This window comes from Leopardus geoffroyi, chromosome X, assembly GCF_018350155.1.
Source record: "Leopardus geoffroyi isolate Oge1 chromosome X, O.geoffroyi_Oge1_pat1.0, whole genome shotgun sequence".
Taxonomy (NCBI): Eukaryota; Metazoa; Chordata; class Mammalia; order Carnivora; family Felidae; genus Leopardus; species Leopardus geoffroyi.
This window is the reverse complement of record NC_059343.1, coordinates 99,393,191-99,419,090: the sequence shown is the minus strand read 5'-3', so window position 1 is coordinate 99,419,090 and position 25,900 is coordinate 99,393,191. Positions and strand designations below refer to the sequence as shown.

Sequence of the window (25,900 nt, the reverse complement as noted above, 5' to 3'; positions counted from 1 at the left end):
CCACCAGGTATTGAGCTGCGGAATTTCCGACACTGCTTTCCCCTGTTTATAGAGTCCTGGTGGTGTTGACACTCTCTCCTTTCTCCATTCTCCCTTGAAAGTTCCATCACTTGTGGGTGTTCCCACTCTCTTTCTCTCCAGCTACTTGTGTGGGGAGTGCTTTTCCTGTACTCTCCCCCCTTTCTCTGTCCTCTCTCTGCAAATACAGCTCCTTACCCTCCAGGGCTTCTCTCTCCCCCAGCTCACCTCTGCGCCATGTACCTGCCGAGTTCTGTGGCTCAAGTTATACAGATTGTTGTGTTAATCCTCAGGTCAATTCTCTAGGTGTGCAAAATGGTTTGGTGCTGATCTAGCTGCATTTCAGGGATGAGAGAAGCTGAGGACTTCCATGCTGCTCTACCATCTCGACCCTTTTCCGAGTGTCCAACTCTTGATTTCAGTTTGGGTCATGATTTCACGGTCATGAGATTGAGCTTCGCATCGGGCTCTGTGCTGAGTGTGGAGCCTGCTTGGGATTCTCTCTCTCTCCCTCTGCCCCCCTTCCCTGCTTGCATTCTCTGTCTCTAAAATAATTTTTTTTTAATCATTTTCTTACTTAAACACAATACCATTATCTCACCCAATAGATTAGCCATGGGTGTTCTGGGCTGCAGGGGCACCAGAAGAACCCCTCTCGATTTGGGCTCCAGAAGAAAAGCAGCATTACAGGGCGCATGTAAGATTATGACGGAAAGGTGACCCATGGCAACGGGGACATATTTCTGAGAATTAAAACCCTCTGATGTCGCCAGCACTTGGCCCTCGTATTCTTGAACCAAACCTTCAGTCAGAGAGAAAAAAGGGATTGGTTTAGTATATTGAAAAATTACTGTCTTAATAGAAAAACACAACGTACCAATCTATATGCTATTGAGATTTTAAACCACAATGGGAGAAATTTCATTATTGCTAAAATATCTTCGGAAAGTTAATACTGCACTCTCTCTGTTCAGCTCACTCTTCGTGAGCATGAACTTTGTGCCCAGCTCTGGTCTAGGCTCATTGCTTTGCTTTTATTCTCCCACTTTAAATGTTCTTTAATGATTTTCCAGGTCTTGGATGCAAGACTAGTGAATTGCATGGTGTCCTTGCTGTTATGCTTTGCCTGCTAACAGCATAAAGCAGTGTTACCGTCTTGACAGCAGACCATCAGCCATCCAGATGCTCTGCCCCCTCCTCGTTAGAGCTACCTGCTGATGGGCAGAGCCGAGCATGGTAAAAAGCAGGTCCTTTTGAAAGTCAGTCTGAGGGAGGGGCGCCTAGGCGGCTCAGTCGTGTCTGACTCTTGATTTCAGCTCGGGTCATGACCTCATAGTCATGAGATTGAGCCCTGTGTCAGGTTCTGCGTGGAGCGTGGAGCCTGCTTGGGATATGTGTTGTCTGTCTGTCTATCTCTCTCTCTCTCTCTCAAATAAAATAAAAGCCCCTTATTTGTAAAGCCCATCTTCAGTCTGAGGTAGCTAATCAGTAGGTGCACATTAGATTTTTAGAAGGTTTCTTTAAGGACGACTAAAGAGTCATCCTCTGAAACCTCATGAGAGTTAAAAAGGTGGTCTGGGATGGGGGCGCCTGGGTGGCTCAGTCACTTGAGCATCCGACTTCAGCTCAGGTCGTGATCTCACGGTTCGTGAGTTCAAGCCCCATGTCGGGCTCTGTGCTGACAGCTCAGAGCCTGGAGCCTGCTTCGGATTCTTTCTCTCTCTCTCTCTTTGTCTCTTCTCTCTCAAAAATAAACGTTAAAAAAAAGGTGGTCTGGTAAGGAGGCTAAGGAAGCTTGTGGCTCCTCTAGCTGGAATATGAGACTTGCTGAAGCTCTGGACGCTGTCTCGGTATTTTAGCCTTTAATGCTAAGCTGAACTAAGTTCAAATTCATTACAGCTCCATTTCTGCCCTGTCAGCAGTTTGGGGGGAAAGCGGCATGCCATCATCAATTCTGCATGTGCCAGCCTGCCCCCACCCTTCACCGTTCCTGGGTTCAGGACCCCGTCAACTGACCTGATTCTAGCCCCCGCTTTAGGATTCTGGGTGGAAGGTGGTGTTGCCCAGAGTGGTGGAGCACCCTGGGTCCTGCTGGCTCTTCTCCGTCACGAGGAGACCCCAGTTCCCATCACCAGTTCCTATGGCAGGAGAGTGGCGTTAGGCATTTTAGAATCAGGTCGACGGGTGGCACCCCCACGTTCACTGCAGAATTATTTACAGTAGCCAAGATACGGAAACAACCTAAGTGTCCATCAGTGGATGAATGGATCAAGAAAATGTCCTGTGTGTACACGTACACACACAATGGAGTATTATCCAGCCGTAAAAGAGAGTGAAATCTTGCCATTTGCGACAACATGGATGGACCTCAAGGACATTGTGCTAAATTAGAGAAAGACAAACATGGTATGATCTTACACGTGGAAGCTAACACACACACACACACACACACACACACACACACACACACAGACACATACACACACACAAAAGAAACCAAACTCAGAGAACAGACTGGCATTTGCCAGAGGTGGGGAGGGGGTGGGAGAAATGGGTGAAGGGGGTTAAAAGGTACAAACTTTTGGTTATAAAATAAGTCATGGGGATGTAATGTACAGCATGGTGACTATAGTTATTAACGATGCATTGCGGGGCGCCTGGGTGGCTCAGTTGGTTGAGCATCAGACTCTTGGTTTCGGCTCAGGTCATCATCTCATGGTCGTGAGATTGAGCCTCATATCAGGCTTCATGCTGAGCATGGAGCCTGCTTAAGATTCGCTCTTTCCTCCCCTTCCCCACTCTCACTCTCTGTCTCTCTAAAATAAGAATTAAAAAGATAATACTACTTTGCATATTTGAAAGTTGCTAAGAGGGTAGACCTTCAAGTTGTCAGCACAAGAAAAAAATTTTTGTAACTGATGACAGATGTTAACTAGACTTAACTGTGATCATTTTGCAATGTATACAGATCACTGTGTTGTACACGTGAAACTAATGTTATATGTTGATTATGTCTCAATAAAATTAATTTTAAAAACTGTCAGTTGACCTCACTGTCCATTCAGCACCCTGGTTAATGGAATTTACATTGTATTTCATCCTTTTGGAAGTCTCCCAACTATAAATTGTGACACTGTGGGTCTCCTCTCCCTGTCTGACTCCTCACTTGTGCTCTCAGATTCAGGATCTAGGATCCTTCCTCCGCGTGAGTATATAATCTTAAGGCCAGTGTAATAGAGCTCATTTGGGGGAGATTCAAATGTACCAGTGGTCAAACCCATAAATAGCCAGAGCCCACAGCGGGCTGTCATCTGGGCCAATTTATTGGGTCTCTATTCCCAGTACTGGTTCATAAAACGAGTCTCTTACATTTGCAAAAGAGAAAGGGAAAAGCATACATTAAGAGTTTGGAAGTAGATGAGAACATTTTCTTCCCTTTTTCTTTCTTGTGGCTCTTCTTTCAGAACTCCATTAAGAGACCAGTATGTAAACCCAGTGAAAGCAAGTCAGCAACTTTTTTTCGTTTTCTCTGAGTTTGCTTTGCCTGTTTGAGAAAGCAGAGAGGCCTGGCCTCCCAAGCCCTGGCCAGACTGGTGAGGCCAGCTGTGGCCTCACGTGGCCTGCTTTGTTGAGCTGTTTTTCAGACACCCCATCACTAGTTCTGCAGCCTGTTTCCAACAGTGCACTCACACACGCTCTGCAGAAAAGCCGGCGATAAGCTCCTCCTGGTGTTCCCCCTACCAATACTTCTGTGATACAACTTCCGGTTTTCTGTCATCTCAACTAGTCGCTTTTTGATCCCTTGACCTACAAGTCATCACCGCTTGGGAAAATGAAAAAGGGTTTCAAATTAACACAGGTACAGATCTGCCCCACCCCCCCAGCAAATTCCACAAAACCCACTTGTTCATAATTGTACTGCCAAAAGGGGAAAAAGATCCTTAGATGTTAGAAATTAAGAGAATATGCACTTCTGCCTTTGGTAGTTTCATAACATCGAACTTGTGTGGTATCTGCAATGTGTACATCAGAACTGCCATTTTCACCCTTTTGAGGTCAGTGGAAGCTCATTCGTAGTTCCTTGTTTTGTTTTAGACAAATTTAGGGATGCCACTTCCTACATTGCTTTACTGAATGCTTAAAAGCAACAATAGGAGGACTTGGACTTGAAGCTCTCTTCCTCCTTCAGTTTCAACATAACTAAGCAGACATTAGGCACTCCTGGCCTGTATTCTGTGAACGAATTACTCCCTTGCACCAGTGCCAACATACTTACAAAAATTACTCCTTTTAGTTCAGAGGTTCTGCTTGGTTTTAAACATTTTAAAGAATTGAGTACAATTGAACTCTTCTAACCCAGCTCCTCAGTGCATTAATGTAAACACTTCCGGGGCAGATGGAGTCCCAACATGACTACACAGGAGACAGAGATATTCCTTTATGGAGGGTTACCATCCATCCCAAAGGATTGCTGTTAGGAATTGAGCTTTGTGCAAAAAAAGAAAAATACGTGCATGTATAGTACAGGTGTGGGAAAAAAATTTTTTTTTTTTTTCCTCTAGGAACTCACGTTTCCACTGGTAATGGGCAGTTTCCATAAACTGGAATTTATCCCATTTTCTATCCCTTAAAGTCCCCCAATTCAAAACTTATATTTCAGTAATGGAAAAAAGCAATAGAAACAAACCAACGTGAGAATGTCCAGGACAAAAGCCCCGAAGCACGTTTTAGAATGGCTGTCTGGCCCACGTGCTTTTTTCAGATGGACTCACCTGCATCTGGCTTCATTCACACCCATGCTTATTGCAAGCTCCTTTCTGAGAGGAGAAAATCACCAGTGTTTTGGTCTTCAGAGATGTGGATTAAATATACGGATGTTATTTCATGCTTGTTTTAAAATTTCTATCCCCTTCATACCCCTCCCCCTACCCCAGGACACTTTTCTGTAATACCCAGTTTGAGGCTGGCTTTAGGGGACAGTTTTGGGTCCCATGCAAAATTTCATGTGGGGCCAAGTAAATCCGCAATCAACATACATGTTTTAATGCAGTATTTAACATGAACAAGTTATTGCAAAAATAACTCATGACTTAAGTATTATCAAAATTTATTTACTTTTGAGAGGCCGAGAGAGAGCGTGAGCCAGGGAAGGGCAGAGAGAGAGGGAGACACAAGATCTGAAGCAGTCTCCAGGCTAAGCTGTCAGCACAGAGACCCACGTGGGGCTCCGCTGGCACCCGCCCCATGAGACCATGACCTGAGCTGAAGTCTGAGGCTTAACCGACTGAGCCACCCAGGTGCCCCAAAATTATCAAAATTTAAATATAGGTAGGACCTGATCCTGTACCTGCTCCACCGTGCATCGTCCACAGCTCTACTAAAACATTATTTAAAACTGGCTTCCTGCCAATGTTTCCCTACTTGGATTTAAATACTGCATGAAAATATTTACCTTGATGCCCAGTAGTCGGCTCCCACCCCGGAGTCTTGGGATGGGGGCCGGGGTGGCCTTGGGCCCGCTAGATGGCTTTTGGCCCTGAAGAAGGTTGGGGGGGGGGTCTCCGGAAGCTATCCAGAGGCAACCGAGCCCCTGGAGAACCAGGCATCTCCAGAAGCACGCCGTACACGGAAGGGACGCGTGCGAGTATTCCGTGCGGTGTAAAAGCGGCCGGGGAGGGGGTGTGGCCAGGAACGTGGTGTGGCAGGGGCGCTGCTGCCTGTCCCCGGGCTGCTGCTGCTCCTCAGGGACCTCAGGAGGACAGCCCAGCTGCTGCTTCCTGGGCTCCGGGCCGCCGCCGCCTCCTCGTTCTTCCCACCCCGCCTCCACCCTGGCCCACTTTGGACCACATTTCCTCCTCTTCTCCCTCTACCTTCACTGAGATACAAGACTTCCTATCTGGAAAGGGGGAAAGGCAGAGAGGGTAGAGGGCGGGGAAGGGCCGCGACCAGAGCGCAGCGGCGGCGTCCCGTAACTCGCCTCTCCCAGGGGAAGGTGTTAACGTCTGATGTTAGCCAAAGCACCTGTCCCGGCCCAGGCTCTCACCCCGTGGCTCTTCCCGGTCTCGCTCGAGTCCAGCTCGTGAGACCCGGCGTCCCAGCTGTGGTGGGCGGGACCTGCCGGGGAGCACACGAGGCTGGGGCGTGGCCACGAGGTAGGCGGAGCGCTTGCCGGAAGCGTGCTGCGGGAGGGGGCGTGCCCGAGGTCTTTAACTCGCCGTTTACCCGGGGCATTACCCTGGGGCAGGGGCCTTGCTGGGCGGTGCCAGCCAGCCGGGGTCGGGGCGGGGGCGGGGCTGGGGGCGGGGCACGAAACGTCCCACCAGCCCCCAGGGCCCTGGGAGAAGTGTGGCGAGAACGTCTCACCGCCGGGCTGTCGCTGCACCGAGGTCGGTGCAGGGCTGTCGCCCTAAGCTCCTCCAGGGCGAGGGACTCAGAGGGAGGGCTGGAGAAAGCGCGGGGCCCCTGGCAGCCCCAGCATGGAAGCGACGGTGGTCGCCCTCGCCGCGTGGGCTCTGAGCGCGCCTCTCCCCGCCGAGAAGTCGGTAGTTAATGGACGGGACTCTCTGGTTCGGCTCCCTTCGCACCCAGAGTCCACGAGCCGGGCTGGCGATTCAGACGAAACGATTAGCTGGGGGGCTGCTTGCTTGCTCTGGGGTTTTGCAATAACGCGCTGAAAGCGGAGCCCTCTGAGTGCTCCATGCACCCTGCAGGAAACGCCACACACCCCTTGAGAAAGCCCAAGTACTCCAGGGTTTTAATAATAAACCCACGTCAGAGTGCAAGTGTCACCCCCTGCCCAGTGCCTAGTGCATTCAAGAGCGCTTCCAGTACAAGGGGGCCTTCCTTTGACTTTGGACACAGCTGTAGAGCACGCATCCTCTGCTGGGCTCCGCTCCCGTGGCGGCAGGGCGCCCTCCAACAGCTCAAGTGTGCCCTTTACTGGGCCTGTGTTGTAGACCAGAGAGTTTCTATATTCCAACCCCCTCACCCCTACCCCCCAACTACCTTCCTGAATTCTTGTTCCCCACTGAAAGGCGTGAGATAAGAGCCAGGCCAGATTGATGGCTTTATGGTTCTTTATGAGGTGTTTACAGGTACCCTGGGACGTGTTAATATCCTGAATATTGCGAATAGCTTCTAACCAGTGGGTCTGTGCTTGACAACTGTAAGTGATTTATCCTGTTTTTACCTGTACAGCCACCATTATCATCATCCCCTTTTATTTATTTATTTTTTAATGTTTATTTATTTTTGAGAGAGACAGAGCATGAGCATGTGAGGGGCGGGGGGGGGGGGAGGGGGGGGCGGAACAAGAATCTGAAGCAGGCTCCAGGCTCTGAGCTGTCAGCACAGAGCCCGACCCGGGGCTCAAACTCACAGACTGTGAGATCATGACCTGAGCCGAAGTCGGACTCTTACCCGACTGAGCCACCCAGGCGCCCCACATCATCCCCTTTTAAAAAGAAATTTAGGGCTGCCTCACTCAGACAAGCCGTGCGGTGTCTTGATGAATGAAGTGGCTCTGCTCATTGGACTTGAGGCCCTTCTTCCACTAGCCACTTGGAAGAAAAATAAGGGCAGGTAGAGAGAGGCTGAGCATGCCATGTCAGCAAATCTGCCTTTGAGAGAACAAGGGAATTTGATTAAACAGCTTCTTAGGTGCCTTTATCCTGGAGGTATCCATTAATCATTTTTTGTCATTAATTCATCCCATTTATAAATTCCTCAAATTTCTCATTCTCATTTTGTTTTGAGAGAGAGCAAGAGTGGTGGAGGGGGCAGAGAGAGAGAGAGGGAGACACTCTCCAGCAGGATCCAGACCGGCAGCCATAGAGCTTGACACGGGGCTTGATCTCACGAACCACAAGATCACGACCTGAGCCGAAATCAAGAGTCGGACAGATGTTTAACCGACTGAGCCCCCCGCCCCGGGCGTGCCCTAAATTTCTCCTTCTTACTGACACTGTAGTGCAGCTGTGGGGGAGAGGAGGTACCTGGGGGAGAGGAGGTACCTGTGCTCGCATCTTTTTTTTTTTTTTTTTTTTTAACGTTTATTTATTTTTGGGACAGAGAGAGACAGAGCATGAATGGGGAAGGGGCAGAGAGAGAGGGAGACACAGAATCGGAAACAGGCTCCAGGCTCCGAGCCATCAGCCCAGAGCCTGACGCGGGGCTCGAACTCACGGACCGCGAGATCGTGACCTGGCTGAAGTCGGACGCTTAACCGACTGCGCCACCCAGGCGCCCCAGTGCTCGCATCTTTAATGTGCTCTTTGGAAGTTTGTCTTTGAGAATAGCAGCCACTTACATCACCGGCAGGAACACTTTCGGATTATTTCCAGCGGAACTTCACGGATGACCGTACCACACTGCTTTATGTTTACTGTTTCAGCCACTTCCTAATTATTTACTCACACAGGCCCACGAGAGGAGAGAGAGATGGTTATCCTCCGGTGGTGTGCAAGAGGGACAGGATGTTTGCTGGTGAAAATAAGGTCCCTCCTGCACCTCGTTGTACCTGTGACCTTCAGCCGATAAGCCTGTCCTGGCTGCCGAGTAAAAAGGGCGTGCGCCAGGCAGCGTGGGGCACGTCAGGACGTCCCGCCCAGCCACCGCGCTGTGGGTTCGCATGGTCTGGAGATGGAGGTCAGCCCACACCAGGGAAAGAGCCGCAAATTATGGAGGCAGATTGCTCAGCCCCGCTGTTGACTCCCTGTGTGACCTTGGGCAAGCTGGCTGGCCTCCCCGTGTGCCTCACTCGCCACATCTGTAGAATGGAACCTGCCCCCACCCGCATGTCGTGAAGTTTATTTATTTTTGCTTTTTTCAAAATGTTTTATTTTTGAGAGAGAGAGAACGGGGGAGGGGCAGAGAGAGAGAGAGGGGGGCGGAAGATCCGAAGCACAAAGGCCGATGCGGGGCGTGAAGCCATGAACCCTGAGATCATGACCTGAGCCGAAGTCGGACGCTCAACCGACTGAGCCACCCAGGCGCCCCTGTGAAGTTTAGAGTAATAAAGATAAGGCCCACGGTGAGCACTCAGCCAACATCGGCTTGGTCCTGGAGTCAAGGAGTCAGGAGGGGGGTCAGTCCGTACCAGGGGCAAACTGGAACCCGCAAGGATTCCCTTGAACCCATGAGGACAAAGTCAAAGCTGTGAAGACACTGCGAAACCTACGTCTGCCCCTCCCTGCCTCCAGCCGTGGGGGAAGGAGCTGGTGCCCTTCGCCGCGGGGCTGCACGCACACCGGGCGAGGAAGCAGGGGCGTCGGAGATCTTGCGGCAGCTCAGGTCGCCCGGGGCCACTGCTGTCCCACGGCAACAAGGTGTGCCGGAGGGTCGGTGCCGCTGTGCGCGAGTGGCAGCAGCACCTGGTCTTGTGCCAGACTTCAGAGCGTGACGACTGTCCTCACTTCGCTTTCACCTCCTGGAACCTGCCCCAATTTTTCAAAATAGTTTTTGTTCTTTTTTTACGTTTATTTATTTTACATTTGTTTATTTATTTGAGAGAGAGACAGAGTGAGCCAGCACGAGCGGGGGAGGGGCAGAGAGGGAGGGAGAGTGAGAATCCCCAGCAGGCTCCGCCCTATCAGCGCGGAGCCGGCCTCGGGGCTGGAACTCCTGAACCGGAACTCCTGAACTCCTGAATCGGAGACCCGGCCCCGAGCCGAAATCAAGAGACGGGGGCTTAACTGAGCCGCCCAGGCGTCCCCTGCCCCAATTATCTGAGGCACTGGGAAGCTTTGCAGGTGGTAGCTTAGAAATCCTGCTGCTTTTATGGCGTAAGCTGTGCTTTGAGCACTTTCCAGAGGACGAGGTATCAGCGGCGGTTTCGGTTATCACAAAACGGCCGATTTCTATTTAAGAACCTTCAATGAAAAGCTACGCTTTTCTGTTTTGACCGGCAGTAAGCTGTATAACCAGAACACGGCAAACAGCTCAACAGCCCACAGTTCACTTAAATTTATCACTTATCGGGGCGCCTGGGTGGCTCAGTCGGTTAAGCGTCCGACTTCGGCTCAGGTCATGATCTCACGGTCCGTGAGTTCGAGCCCCGTGTCGGGCTCCATACTGACAGCTCCTTCGGATTTTGTATCTCCCTCCCCTGCTCACGCTCTCTCTCAAAAATAAATTTAAAAAAGAATTTATCTATCCTCTGGACACATTAAGTTGTAAGCAGGAAATATTTAGCTACCTTAGTTTTACACCTAAAAACTTCCTTATGAAACTGATTACTCTCTTTGAAAGAATCGAAAACTCTGGCGTTATGTTGAAGAACTAATCTTCTTGTGTTGCCAATAATATTAGCTAATACTGATTTAGGACTTGCTATGTGCTAGGCACGAATTATGTTACATGTATTATCTCATTTAATCCTCCCAGCACCTCCAGGCGATCAGTAGTATGACGGCTTCCGCTTAAAGATGAAGCAATTGGAGCCTAGAAAGGTGGTGATTTGTGTCAAGACACACGGTAGTAAGTTCCAGAGCCAGGGTTCACACCCAGCCTACATACACCACGGCACTACATTCGTACAAAAATTCATACCGATCAATAAGGAGACGCCACTTCAGCAAAAGATGTACAAACAGGAATCTTTAATGCAGCATCTTTTATAAGAGCTTAACATTTGAAAAAGCTTATATGTCTATCTTAGGGACTGATCAAGTTAATGAAGGTACATCCATTCAATACAATAGTTATGCATCTGTTACGAATTACATTGCAAAGAAGTGTGCACAGTGTGAACCAATTTTAATAAATACGGCGCTTTTTTTTTTTTTTTTTTTTTTTTTTTACCAGGATACACATACATTAGAAAGTCTGGAAAATTATACAGCAAAAATACTCACAAGGATCATTTTGAAGTGGTAGGAACTCCAGGCAAATTAAAACATTAAATTCTCCCAACTTCTCTTACAATAACCATACAATAAAAAATAGAATAAAATCTTTAAAAAATCACACGACTGTCTTTTCACTGAGAGATACTGCGCTTCCCACTTGAGCTCCAGGCTGGAAATCAGCCCCAACGGCATTCAAGTGCTCTGTGACTTTGGACAAGTCACTTACCCTCTCTGGGCCTCTTGTTCTACGTAAATAATAATGGGAAGCTGGTTTCGTTTCAAAAGTTTCTTCCAGCTCTAACATTCTTTGACTTAGTCAATTTCATTCCTGGCGAAGTTCTTAAAAACAAAACCAAAACGGCACGTGGAGATTTAAATGTTGATAAAACGTCTCTTCACACCTTATCTGTTTTCTTTGGCATATGAAGTCATTCCCATTATTCCCTCCCCATCAGTCTTTCGAAAGGGGAAAGTTAATGCATTTCACCAAAAAATGGGTCAAATCACTCTAGAAAAATAAGGGTCTTTTCCCAGAAAAACGATTTGGAACCTATACATTGACAGACAGACGCACACAGAAAAACCAGCCCCCCGCCCCCAATCCAAGCCAAAGAACCAACAAAAGCAAACCGTTCAAGCACAACCCCGGCTGCCGGCCCTACTGCACACAACGTTGGCTTCCCCCCTTGCGCATGGCTGTTAACCGCGAGCCTGTCCCTCACGGACACGCCAGCACGCTAGCGTCACAGACAAGCGCGGGCACCGCCGCCCGGCAGAGGAGGGCGACGAGACTAGTCTGGGCGGTGGGATGAGGCAAGACTGGGCCGATGCGAAGCCTATGGCGGGGATGGGGGGTGAAACGGAGCTGCGGTTGGGTGCGGATGGAGGGGTGGGGGCTGCGGTTGGAGGGGCGTGGGGAGTCGAAGCCACGTGCAGCCTGGAGGGTGGGAAGGGCGGTCTGTGAGATGGGGGTGGAGCGTGCAGCTTGTGGGGTGCTGTCACCCCGACCTGCTCTCCCTGTGCGAACAGGGTCCTGGCACGGCCCGCGCCCCGACATCGCCTGCGCCCTCCTGCCCTCCTGCCCTCCACTCTGCTTAGGTAAGTGCTAGAATGCCCTTGGGCAGCCGTTTCCCCATGGCCTTGTAAACCTGCTTCCTTCTGGGAAACTGAAAAATCTGCCCTTAGAGGAAAAGGCGCCCTATTTCCTATTTTCCTTCCCAGCCAGGGAAGGGACAGTCTTTCAGCGGTCTGTTTTATGAAAACAGAAGGTATTTTTCAACAAATGTAAAATACTGAATATGCATCTTGCACATTCTCACCCCATCCCCCCACCCCCACCCCCCAACACGCCTGGGGCCATCTCCCTGAGAGTCACTGGTCTGGAATCTTCTCACCTGCCAGCTCCACGCCCCCCACCCCCCCACCCCCCACCCCTACTTTCCATCCCCTTAGCAAATACTTTTCTAGATGGTATATTCACCTAGGAACTGTAATTCTGAGGTCTCCTCCATTTCTGTCCCCTTGCTAGCTGTGTGGCAGCAGGTAAATCGCTGAAGTACTCTGAGCTAATAACATCAACCTCACAGAGTCCACTCATTTATTCCCGCATTCGACAGGTCAACTGAGCATCTCCTCCCGTCGGGCCCCGGGCTACGTGCTGGGAATACATCAGCGAACACGGCAGGTGCCTCCCTTACACTCATGAAATCTGCCACCCAACTGGGGATGCGGACAGTAAACTAATAAATCCACAGAGGGTGGTAAGTGTGTCCATGTGAGGAACACGGCACAAGGAGAGAGAATATAATAGATTCAGATTTAGGTTTGTGAGGTCAAGAAAGGCCACTCCGAGGGAGGGACATGAAAGCCGACCCTGAAGAATAAGTAGGAAATACGCCAGGAGCGAGGTTTTGGGCAAAGATCCTGAGGTGGGGAGGGTTCATATTTTCTAGAAGAGGCCATGTGGCTGGATAGCGGGAGTGAGGAGGAGACTCCACACGAGTCTGGAGAATCAACCAGGCGGCTCTTAATGCTGTACATTCTATGGATTTGAACCAATGTACAGGGACACGCAGCCATCATCGAGGTGTCACACAGGGTCGCTGCACTGCCCGAAAAATCCAGTGCTCCGGCTACTCCTCCTCCCCTGACCCGCAACCCTCGGCCACCACTGATCTTTTTCCCATCTCCACGGTCTGGCCTTTTCCAGAATGTCCTATAGCTGGAAATCCTACAGCACGGAGCCTTTTCAGACTGGCCTTTTCACTCAGTGATAACGCATTTAAGGTTCTTCCATGTCTTCTCATGGTTTGGTAGCTCGTTTCTTTTTAATGCTAAATAATATTTCACCGTCCGGCCGTACCACAGCTTATTCACCCGTTCACCTGCTGAAGGACATCTTGGTTCCTTCCAGGTTTTGGCAATTCTGAACAAAGCATCACCGCGTTGGTCTGTTTTGAGGGAAGTTCACTTGTTGCCTTTTGGGACCCTCATGAGCAGGAACAACGGACTAGATCATACGTGAAGCACCATCAGGAAACCAGAGAACAAATTATTGGAGACTCCTGAGTGTGCTTCAGAGTCATTCACAGAAGCGATCGGAGATATTGTTAAGAAAAGCGACCTCCCTGCTTTTCTTCTAATACCAGAATATATGGCCTACCGGGGAAAGCATTTTCGTTCCGTTCTCAGTCCCCAGTCCCTAGAAATAAATGGCAGGTAAACGGTAAATGCTCCACAGGCATTTTTAAAATATATGAACGGATTTATGCTCTCCATGGCATTATTCTGTCTTTTTAAAAATAACATTCTTATTGAGGTACGATGCACATACCATGATGGTCACCCTGTTATGATGTACGATGCAGGGGTTTCTAGTCGATTTGCAAATTTGTGCATCAATCCTCACTATTTCCAGAACCCTTTCTTCACCCCCAGGGGGAAATTCACAGCCCGCGGAGAGACGAAGTGGACAGCACAAAGTAAATGCACAAAGTGCAACCGGGCCAGAGGCAAACCGGGGAGCTCGCGTCAGGAAGCTGAGCGTGTCAGCTCGGTCAACCGGCAAGATGCAGACAGCCTCTGGCTTTATCAAAAGCTTCGAGTACAGAAACCCTAGGAGATGATATCAACGGCTAGAATAAGTGAACACTGCGCCCCATCTGACTTCCACAATCAGACTGTGACAGTCTTTGACGGTGAAAAGCACGATCCTGTTTTCCAGTGTCTGCATTATCTCATAACTGTACATGTCCCGAGAAATCTCTGATACTCTGTTAAACACAGTGTTCACGCTGGCACTCGCTGTGGGGCTTAGTGGCCTAAGGAGGGAGAGCCTGTTCCAAAAAAGGAACTTCCTATATCATGTGAAAGGGACAGATGGGAATTTCTGACCCTGGAAAGCCCACTGGTCACTCTGAGCGCAAGATGAAAGTTAATTCCTGACAGGGGCCTGCAAGAACCAATGCAGTCTGAGCGCTTCCCCTTCGCCACTGTTATGGCTTCGACTCCACCTCCCTTCTCCCTTTTTACCTTCTTCACTCCAGCCACACTCCTCCCCCTGCTGTTCCTCAACTGTCGCGCCCAGCTGCGCCTCAGGGCCTTTGCGCGTGCTGCTCCCTCTGCCTGGAAGGCTCTTCCCTGAGATATTCTCATGGCTCGCCTTTTGACCACCCTTCGGATCTTGGCTAAAATGCCATCTGCTTATTCAGGTGGTCTAAAATCTAATGACACCACTCTTCCTTCCCTGCTTTATTTGTCCCTTTGCACTGCCCGAGACCCTAGTTCTTAGCTATTTATCTTACTGCTTTTCTTCTAATACCAGAATATACTGTCCAGGAGGGGAAGGACTTTTTTTAAGTTTATTTACTGATTTATTTTTAACTCATCTCTACACCCAGTGCAGGGCTCGAACTCACGACCCCGAGATCAAGAGTCACGCACTCTTCAGACTGCACCTGCCAGGCCATGAGGGGAAGGACTTTTGTTCAATTCCTGGTCCCTGGTACCTAGACAGGTCAGATAAGCAGTACATACTCCATAAATATTTTTTGAATACATGAACGCATTTATGCTCTCTATGGCATTACATTTTCCTTTAAAACAACATTTTTTAATTGATATAATTCATATACCACGATGTTCACCCTGTTAAAATGTACAATTCAGTGGTTTTTAGTATACTGTATCTGCAAATTGGCGCCTCAATCCTCACTATCTGATTCCAGAACATTTTCCTCACCTCGAAAAGAAACTTCATACCCATTAGCAATCACTCACCACTTCCCCTTTCTCCAGCCACTGGCAACCACTCATCTACTTTCTGTCTATGGATTTCACTATTCTGGACATTCCTAACAAATGGGATCACAAAATATAAGGCCTATTCTGTGTGGCTTCTTTCCCTTAGCATCATATTTTCAAGGTTCACCCATGTATCAGAACTTCAATTCTTGTTTATATTGACATATTTCACACATCATCTTAAAGTGCATAATTCAGTGGTTTTTAGTATATTCACAAGGCTGTGCCACTCATCAACGCTAATTTCAGAATGTTTCTTCATGCTCAGAAGAAATCCGACTTGTTAGCAATTACTCCCCATTCTTCCTACCCCCCAGGTCCATTATAATCCATAGTCTACAGGATTATGTGTACTCCCTTTCAGTATAGGAAGGAGCAGAGTGGTCTTCTTTTAAAGCCTCATTCCCCCCAAATATTCATTATTTAACCTAATGGATCATTGGAAGACCTTCCTCCAAAGACTCGTCTTTATTTGAACTGACTAGGAGTTCCTCTAATGCTAAAAAAAAAAAAAAAATCTCTTCTTGAGGGCACTGGCCAAAAACATTCACTGGAAGGTGTTTGGGGCCGGGGATGCCTAAGGCGAAAGGTAACCTTTGAGGGAAGTTTACCAGACTAACCACAAAGCTTAACAGAATCGGTTGGGCCACCACAGTCCACAGGAGCTTCGAAAAGTTCTGACATATTCCTGGGAATCTAGAAGGCCAAGTACACGTTTAGGGCATTGTGCATGCTCAAGAAAGTGTGAGGAAGCCCTAACTTCCCAACCCTGGCTGACCTTGAGGCTAGTGAAGGTTACTACAGACTTGTAAACTGCCTGACTGAATGATGAAAGCCACACACACACTGAGCCTCTCGGAAATGACCGGGAGATTGATGCGTTCCAGGCACTGAAGGAAATCTCTGTCCACCATTTGCCGACCACTAACTAAGCTAAGCCTTCAGTGGCCATATACAAAAAATACTCTTTGCAGAATTAATTCAGAGAAGTCCTAAATAAACGATAACTACAACAGGCAGCGACAACGGAGCCTGCCAGGAGGGGAATCTGATTTCCAGAGTTGCCACATTATGATATTCACAATGTCCAGTTTTCAGTAAAATTTTACGAGGCACGTGAAGAATCTAGAACGTATGGCCCATGTATGGCGGGGGGGCGGGGGCGGGGGCAATCAAGAGAACTGTCCCTAAGGAAGCACAGGCATGGGATTACTAGATAAAGACTTTTACCAGATATGTCCGTAGAGCTAAGGAAATAACGTCTAAAACGCAAAGGAAAGACTCGACTCGAATACGTAAAGTGCTTGCAACTCATCACCCACCTTCACAACGAGGAAAACAGAACCAGTGACTCTTTCTGGACATGTCACAGAACTGAGCTCATGGGACAAACCACACCCCAAACCTGAAGGAGCCGGGGATTCTAGAAACCACAGGTTACCATGAATGCAACTCAGCAAACCCGAGGCAGTAACTTACATGGCAGCTTCCCTGACCTGTGTGTGTGTGTGTGGGGGGGGGGGGGGGTGCTGAGCATGGACTGGCCTGAGAGAACTCCTGGCAGGGGGGCCATCTAAGGTAGCCCTTCCCTCCACCATCATGGTGTCTGCCTCTAGAATCCTCACCAGGTTTTCTTGGTAACGATCAGAGCAAAATTGCCTCCTGTTGGGCCAGGGAGAGGCGAGAGGTAACCATTTTGAAAGAAGCCAAGAGCATTCCCCACAAGAAAGGCCTACCCAGCAAGGGAGAAGCCTCCCTGGACTTGGGGTGAGGGAAATCCCCAAACTTCAGGCCCCCTGTAGCCTTCCTTCTTCACATAAGGTGGGGGAAAAAAGCTGAGAAACACCGGAGAAGATCCCGGCCCAGGGGGACAGGTACACTGAACGACTGAGACCTAATCCCAGGATTACAGGATGCTTCTCAGTCCAGACCTGAGCAAACATCAACAGGGCTCCTGCCTAATAGCAGTGGATTACTGCTCAGAGAGCGCCAAGGCTCAGATTCTACTTCAGAAGGGTTGTCGAGGGAAACGAAAGATGCTGGGGGACAAAAAACAAAGACACTCGTGGAAACTGAATCCTCTGACACTACAGGTACAGAAAAGAGTAAATAAAGCAGATCTCCTAGCCAGATAAAAATAACTCTCATACGAACGGCCAATTTACTCCCTGACACCTGATAATTCATGACTGGCTTTCAACAACAACAAAAGTTACATGGCATGACACAAGGGAAGAAGAAACGATCTGAAGGGACAAAGTGGGTGTCAGAACCAGGTTCAGTCAGATACGGCAGAGATTGTGAAATCATCAGATGGGAAATTAAAAAAGGGCTTTAATGGGAAAAGCGGACAACATGCAAGAACAGATAGTGTACATATAATAACGGAGAGACAGAAACCCTAAGAAAGAAGATAAAGGAAATACTAGAAACAGAAAACACTATAACAGAAATAGTCTACATCATCTGATGGACGCGTCAGGTGATCGGAAAGGGCTGGGCATAGAATCCGAGCACTTGAAGATAGGTCAACAGAAACTTCCCAAACTGAGTTGTAAAGAGAAAAAATAATAAAAATTGGGACAGACTATCTATTAACTGTGAGGCAATCACCAAAATACAGCACATGTATAAGGAGACTGTCAAAAGCAGAAGAAAGAGAAAAAGCAACTATTTGACATAATAATGGCTGGGATTTTTCTAAAATCCGTGACGGAAACCACAGCACAAATCGAGGAATCTCATAGAACGCCAAACAGAATAAATGCCAATACACACACGTACACAGACAGGCACGCGCGCACTCACACACCTAGGCAGATCATATTCAAATTGCATAAAGCCAAGGAAAAGTCTTTTAAAAAGTCAGAGAAGAAAAACATCTTACCTAGAGGGGAACAAAGGTAAGAATTCTACCGGACTTGCTTCAAAAATCATGCAAGCAAGGAGGGTAGCACGAAATATTTAAAGGGTTGGAAAAAAAAAAAAAAAACCCACCAACCAAGGAGTCTATATCCAGAAAAACCATCCTTCAGAAGTAAGGGAAAATAAAGACTTTGTTGGTGTAGTAGTCTGCTAGGGCCGCCAAAACAAAATACCACAAACTGGGGGCTTAAACAACAAAATTATTTTCTCTCAGTTCTGGAGACTGAAAGTCAAAGATCAAGGTGCAAAGATCAGTGCTGCCTTTTCGGAGGCCTCTCCGCTTGGCTTGGAGATGGCTGTCTTCTCACATGGCCTTACCTCTGTGTCAGTGCCCATCCCTGGCGTCTCTTCCTTTTCTTACGAGGACGCCAGTCATACTGCAGCCGGGCTCCACCCTCATCAGCACGGTGGACATTCATCACCTCTCTAAAGGCCCTGTCTCCAAATACAGTCGTGCTGGGAGTCACGGCTTCAACATATCAACTTTGGAGGGGAACACAATTCAGCCCATAACGTTCAGGCTAACAGAACTGAGAGAACTGCCGTTGCGGGTAAGCGTTAAAAGCTGCTCTTCAGAGAGAAGGAACATGGCGTTGGTCAGAAATTTGGATCTACGTAAACGAAAGGAAAGGGGTCACAGAAGGAACACGTGAAGATCACAATCGCGTATTTTATTTTTCTTAGTCTTACTTAATCTAATGGACGACTGTTCAAAGGAATACCGGCCACAACATACTGCGCGGTGATAGCAGGTAGGTTAGTGCAATAAACGTAGCAGTGTTAGTAAGGGATGGGGTGAGAGGCTGCGAAGTCCGTTACGCCCACGCTGCAGTGTCACCTGAAGGCGGACCTGGACCGGTTGGAGACTTACGTCGCGCAGTCCAGGTCTAGGGAAACCACCAAGAAGTTAAAGAGAAATATAACTGATACGCTGAGCGAGAAGAGAAAGTGGAACAATAAAAAATGCTCAATTAAAAGAGAGGGCAGAAACAGGAAGATTAAAAAGAACACAAAGAATAAGTGAAGCAGGTACAAAATTTTCACGAACATGGTGGATGTAAATCCAACCGTGCCAGTAATCACTTCAAAAGGGAGTGGTCTAGATACGCCAATTGCAAGAAGAGACCGTAAGGGCAGATGCAAAACAAGACCCGGCTATATGCTGTCCACAAGAAACCCCATTTAAATATAAAAACACATATGCATTAAAAGTAAAAGAGTAGGGCAAGGTGAACCGAGCCGGCACGAGTCAAAAGAAAGCTGGAGTAGCTACGTGAATTTCAGACAAAAAAAGGCACTGGAACAAGAAACTCAGCAGGGGTAAAGAGGGTATTACATAACAAGGGAGTCAATTCTCCAAGAAGACACAATAATCTCTGAAATATACGCACTTTACAACAAAGCGTCAAAATACAAGAGGCAAAAACTGATAAAAATGCAGAAATAGATAATCCACTATTAATGTGAGGGATTTCAACACTCCCTCTATTAGTAGCTGACAGATCCAGTAGGCAGACAAGCAGTAAAGAGATAGTTCAGCTCAACAGAACCATCAATGGATGGATCTGACACTATTTTTAATTTTTCCCAGCTTTAATTATAATGGACAGATAATATTGTATATACTTAAAGTGTGCAATACGATTTGATATATGTAGACACTGTGAAACGATGACCACAATTAAGTTAATTTTAACGCATCCGTCACCTCACACAGTTACCTTGTTCGTGTGTAGCAAGAAGGCTTCAGATCTATTCTCTGGGCACCTGCGCCTTGCAGATTCGTTCTTCCCTCCTTCCAGACCCTAGGCGTCTGCCACCACCACGTTCCGCCAGATCTTCCAAGATGTTCCGAGAAGCAGCCAAGCCTGATCCCTCTCTTCGTATTTAGTGGAGCTAGAGGTACTGGGGCAGCGCTGTAGGTCTTGCGCCTGATATTTATTCAATCCAGAAACCTGGAGCAAACTGGGTCGCGATAATCAATACAGGTTCTATTCTGTGAACGCAGATCACGGCAAGCTGAAGGAAGAAGGTGCAGACTTCGAAATGAAATGTTCCACCATAAAGCTGCTTACAACGAAGGTCTTCCAGAAGACATCTGCACAATTTGCCACTTACCCAGGAAATACGTCCCCTCTAAATGCACAGAATCACTAAATATCTGAAACCTGAAAAAAAGAAAAATAATTATACTCTTAGCGAATGTCAAGTATACAATACAGTATTATTAACTGCAGTCACCACACCAAACCTTACATCCCCAGAACTTCTTTATCTTTTGACCAACATCCCCTGATTTCCGCACCCCCCCCCCGCCCCCGGCAACCACCATTCAACTGTTTCTGTGAGTTTGACTTAATTTTTTTACATTCTACATATGAATGAGATCATATAGTATTTGTCTTTCTCTGTCTGGCTTATTTCACATAGCATAATGTCCTCCAGTTTTACCCATGTTGTCACAGATGACAGCAGATATATATATCTCACATTATACATCTCTCTCACATCACATATATATATGTGTGTATATATATATATATATACGTCGGACGTCTGTAGATGGATGAATTCTCTTTATCTATTCATCCATCTACAGATGCTTAGGTTATTTCCATGTTCTGACTACTGTGAATAATGCTGAAATGAACACAGAGTGCAGATATCTCTTCCAAATACTGATTCCATATACCCAGAAGTGGGATTGTTAGATCATATAGTAGTTCAATTTCTGATTTTGGGGGGAACCTCCATACTGTTTTCCACAGGGGCTGCACCAGTTGACATTCCCACCCACAGTGCACGAGGGTGCCCTTTTCTCCACATCCTCACCGCCTGTTCTCTCTCGTCTATTTGATAGTAGCCATCCCCACAGGTGTGAGGTTGTTGGAGAAAGGGAAATTTCCCCCTTCACCTCTGAGTTCTTTTGGCTGGTTGGCTGAATAATCAAAATGACACAAGATAGAGCAATCGGAGAGAACCGAATTTAATTATATACCTACGGAGAATCCACATAAACATAAGAGATTCCAAAGATGGGCAAAATGACGTACGTACGTCATCCTGAACTAAGGAGAAAGGGGTAGGGGTCTGAGACTTCTAAGGGAAGGAAAGCCATTCACGGGAAAATGAAAAAAAAAAATAAATGGGAAACAAATGTTTCCTGAGCCATAAAGACACAAGATGAAGCACAGAGGAATTTTAACAAACACTTTGCTAGGTCTCTCCCTGTCTACCACACCGACTTTGCATTACACTGTAATTACAGGGATGGTAGCTCTTTTCTTGGACGAAGTCCTCTATCTAAATTCTTTTAGGCAGTTCAAAAAGAGGTAAAAAGAAAAAGCTCCTGGGTCTTCTGTTCCTTAAAACTAATCAGCCTAAATTAATCCTCATGCCAGAGAGACACATTTTGGGGTGGCAAATTTTGCTCCCCTAGAAGGCGGTATCTCATTGTGGTTTCGATTTGCATTTCCTTGATGATGAGTGATGCTGAGAACCTGTTCATGCACCTGTTCTCCGGGAAACTGTCTATCCAGGTCTTCTTCTTCTTCTTCTTCTTCTTTTTTTTTTTTTTTGAGAGAGAGAGAGAGAGAGAGAGAGAGCACAAGTGGGGAAGGGGCAGAGAGAGAGAGAGGGAGACAGAGAATCCAAAGTGGGCTCTGTCCTGTCAGCACAGAGCCCAACATAGGGCTTGAACTCACAAACTGTGAGATCACGACCTGGGCCGAAATCAAGAGTCGGACGCCGACTGAGCCACTCTGGCGCCCTGGCCCAATTTTTAACCAGTTACTGGTTTGTTCACTATTGAATTATGTAAGTTCCTTACATATTTTAGACGTTAACCTCTTATCAGATATATGGTTTGCAAATATTTTCTTCTTTTCATTCTGTTGATGGTTCCCTTCACTGTGCAGAAGCTTTTTAGTTTGATATAGTCCCCCTTGTTTATACCTGCTTTGTTGAATGTGCTTTTTGTGTTGTGGTAGGGTCCCTTCCCTAAGGAAAGAAAAAAAACCTCACGGCAACCTGGCTATGTGCATATGTGACACTATCGCTCATGACCTTGTAACATGAGATCACTTAATCAGACTGCATGTTTGTGTGTTACCATATATGGAAGACAAAGAAGTAAAACATATATATATATATATATATATATATATATATATATATATATATATAAAACTATGCCATGTGGTGTTCAGGGCTCAGTTCTTCGGGTACCAACCTAACTGAGTGGTGCCGGCACGAATAAAGTTGCTTCCTGGAAAGAAAAGCCTCGGGGTCATGATTCTCTGTGAGAGAATCCCGCTCTATTACTTGGGGGCTCACCCGGGGTTCGGAGCTGGTGCGTTTCCACCTCCTTCGCCACCGGGATACAAACCTCGGAGTGCCGGGAGAGGTGCCTCGCTGGGGCGAGGACCCCACGTGCGCCAACGGGACCCGTGAGGCCAGGAACCAGCTTAAGGAGCGCCACCCGTCAGACTGGTAAGAACCCAGGTTCGTTTTGGCAGACCTGCCCCTAAGAGGCAGAAGGGGAGCCTGATCACCTCTGAGTTGCCCTGGTAGTTCTACAAAGGACGAGGAACGACGCTGCAACTCTAAGGCGCTGGGCACTGGGTGGCAGGTTGGAGGCGGTGGGATGTTGCCATGTGACTGTGTGTGGGGGACTTGTCTCTCGTTCGTTTCCTGGGTCAATGACTACGGTAATTAGAGCCAACTGTCTCTGGTTGGTCTACCTCAGAACAGGGACTTTAAGGAACATTCCCAAGCAGCTGCGAAACTCCCCTTGTTTCGGGGAAATTCCCTGACTTTTCCGAACCGACACGGACTGCCTAATTCCACTAGCGGAGAACAAAACAAAAGAAACCTGGAGTCTGCTGCTCTGTCTGAGCGGACAAGATTTAAAGCTGGGAATTCTCTTTCTCTGCCTTCTGCTGGCACCTCGCGTCTTCTGCCTTCTCTTCCCCCCTCCTGTTTCTGCACCACCTGGGGGGCGGCCCGCACAACTGGCTCCTCGATGCGTCAGACACCATCAGCTCCCCCTGCCCCCCTAGATGTCCTGGAGCCAAGATCACCAACTTCAGATTACCCTACCAACTGGTCCAGGGAAAAATTAACCATGGGGAACAAACGGTCTTAAGTGGACCCAAGTAAAATGTATTGTGTTTAAGCCAATTTAAGTTTGTCGGTTTGAGACAATGTTTGTCAACATTTAAAAAAACGACAACTTTTATTCTACCTAGATTTGCTGAAGGTCAAATAAGCTCATGTTATCTCTGTTCCAATTTGTTAGCTAAAAGATGACTTAAAGTAATGGTTAACTTTATCTGTCTCGTAGTTTTCACGGGTAATTGTTAAGATAGCTTTCAAAGTCTTTGGTAATCTAAAACATTAAAGTTTTTGCTTGCATAACAAACTGGGATTAAATTCATTGGATATCTAACAAGAGGCTAGAGCACTAATTACTAGATGCAGGTCTGTGCTTTTGACTTGTTGCAGAAATACCAAGGCTATTTGGATCTGTTGAAAAACTGCTTTGTGCTTAATTGATTCATACGTTTGCCATCTAAGAAATTCTAATGTAACAGTTCACAGTTGGTTACTACTTAGTTTTCACTGGAAACTAAGGTTTCTAAGAGTTAAAATTCTGCTAAATGTAGTTAAGAATAAAATTTTTTTAAAAAAAGAATAAAATTTAAAAACAACTCTACGCGTAAAGGAGTAGATATATAAAAAAATGGAAATATTTTTTTTTTGTTAAATGTTAAAAAAAAGGAGGAATTTTGTCCTAAATGAGACTGGTTGTTTAAAAAAAAAGGCTTAGGTCAAAATCTAAAAGCAAAGGAAAGTTGTTAAAAGTTTGCAAAAAAAAAAATCTTAAAAAAAACTTTATATATGGTCAGGAGGTCTAAGGTAAACCTTTAAATTACACTGATTTCACCACTATCTTCAGATACAAAATAAAACCCCGGTGGCCTTCCTGGAAAGGTTAAGGGAGGCTCTCATTAAATATATGGTTATCTCCCCTAACACCCTGAGGCTGAGAGGATTCTAAAAGACAAACCTGTCACTTGATGGGCCCCAGATATTCAGAGAAAACTGTAAAAACTGGCTGTTGGTCCGGAAGGGACCCTGGAGGAGCTCTTACGAGCTGCCAATTGAGTATATTACAACCAAGATCAAGAGGAGAAGAAGAATAAAAAAACCCACACAAACAGAAAAGCAGGCTTAAAAAAATCTGAGGCCTTCGTTGTGTCAGACTGGACTTCCGGAGGTCCTGGCACCAAGTGCCATTTATATGGCTGTTCAGAGCACTAAAATGAGAATGCCCTCAGAGGGGACAACCAAAACAAAAACCTCATAAGCCGTGCCCCTTGTGTGGAGACAGTGACTGGAGATCCGAATGCCCTCGGAGACCTCTATCTGTGAGGGCTCAGATAACCAATGTCCCTGGAAGGGACTGACGGGGCCTCGGGCTCTTCACGGTGGCTCCCCTAAACCAACTGTCTATCAGAAACCCAGAGCCGCGGGTAACTCTAAGTAGAGAAGGAAAACTGGTTGATTTCCTTCTTAACACCAGAGCTACCTTTTCTGTCCTCCTTTCCTCTCCAGGCCAACCGTCCAAACGCAGCATGACGATTAGAGGCAGCTCCGGAAAACTTCTAAGTTTTTCTCTCAGCCCCTGGGATACATATGGGAAATTTTTTCTCATTCTTTCTTGATAATACCAGAGAGCCTTACTCCCTTGCTAGGAAGGGACATTATAACTAAATCAGAGACTACAGGACTACTAATTCCAGACCAAATAAACAATTGTATTATGAGTTTTGGAAAATCACTGGATATTGCCTTAAGGTTAGACTGCCCATCTCATTTAGGCTGTAGATACCAGGGTTCAGGAAAATAGTTTCCCTGCTACATCAATTATTAACGGAGACTCAATCCCACCTACTCTCCCCCCAAAAACAAACTGGGGTCTGACTCCTAGACACTGTCTCCCTCCCTTGAAATGGTTACAAACAGAGCAGGGCAATTACTATTACCAAGTTCACAGAGCTTGAAAAAAGATCATTAAAACACAACATTAGGCCTTTCGTTTAAGGAGGGACAAAACTTATCAAATGGCCCAAAGGATGTTTGCTGGAAAAAAAAATCTGTCAAGGACAGTTATGCCAAGTAGTATCAGCCTGTGAAGTATGTCTTAAAAACCATCCTTTCAACCACAAGCTTGCTCTCCCAGGCAACCCAGGAACTGGAGACTGTCTAGGAAAGACTAACAATTAGGTTTCACTCATGTGCCAAGGTCAGAGGAATCCCAACATCTGTGGGTACGGATTGATACTTTTACGAATGGAGTAAAGGCCTTCTCCTCCAAGACAGAAAAGGCACAAAAAGTAATACAAGTTCTGCTTTATAAAATAATACCCAGATTTGGCTTACCTAAAAATTTGCAAATGAATAATGGTAAATGGCTGCCTTAACGCTTTCTCTAGAACTCCTGGCTCTTGGAAAAGTTTTACACCCCAGAATAAAGCCGACTGTTTGCTTACACTCAGCAAAACTCTAAATAACACCTCACAAGCATTAGATGCTTGAAAAAACATTTTTGTAAATTAAGTTAGGGCCGAACCACCACGGACTACTTACTGCTCCCGCTCCTCCGTCACCTGGGTTATGAGAGATGCCCTGACGTACGTTATTTACAAAGCAGGGTCTCTCCTAGATTGTCTGACAGGTTTGGAAACTGGGGACATCATCTTAAGATGCCACCTTGTTGGCGAGTATAACCTTGACGTTTTTCT

The 25,900-nt window shown here is 46.9% G+C and overlaps 2 long non-coding RNA genes across 2 annotated transcripts in view; one reads left to right on the top strand and one right to left on the bottom strand.

Annotated features, from left to right (window-relative positions):
* The first annotated feature begins 1,752 nt into the window (after positions 1 to 1,752).
* LOC123595234 lies at positions 1,753 to 18,380 on the top strand. The gene is made up of 2 exons (XR_006711089.1): positions 1,753 to 1,794; positions 18,329 to 18,380. It is a non-coding gene; the product is annotated as an uncharacterized LOC123595234 (long non-coding RNA).
* The window catches only part of LOC123595232, a 71,240-nt gene continuing 55,941 nt past the window's right edge, over positions 10,602 to 25,900 (bottom strand). The window contains exon 4 of the long non-coding RNA XR_006711086.1: positions 10,602 to 20,260. This is a non-coding gene — a long non-coding RNA (uncharacterized LOC123595232). The remainder of the gene's footprint in view (positions 20,261 to 25,900) is intronic.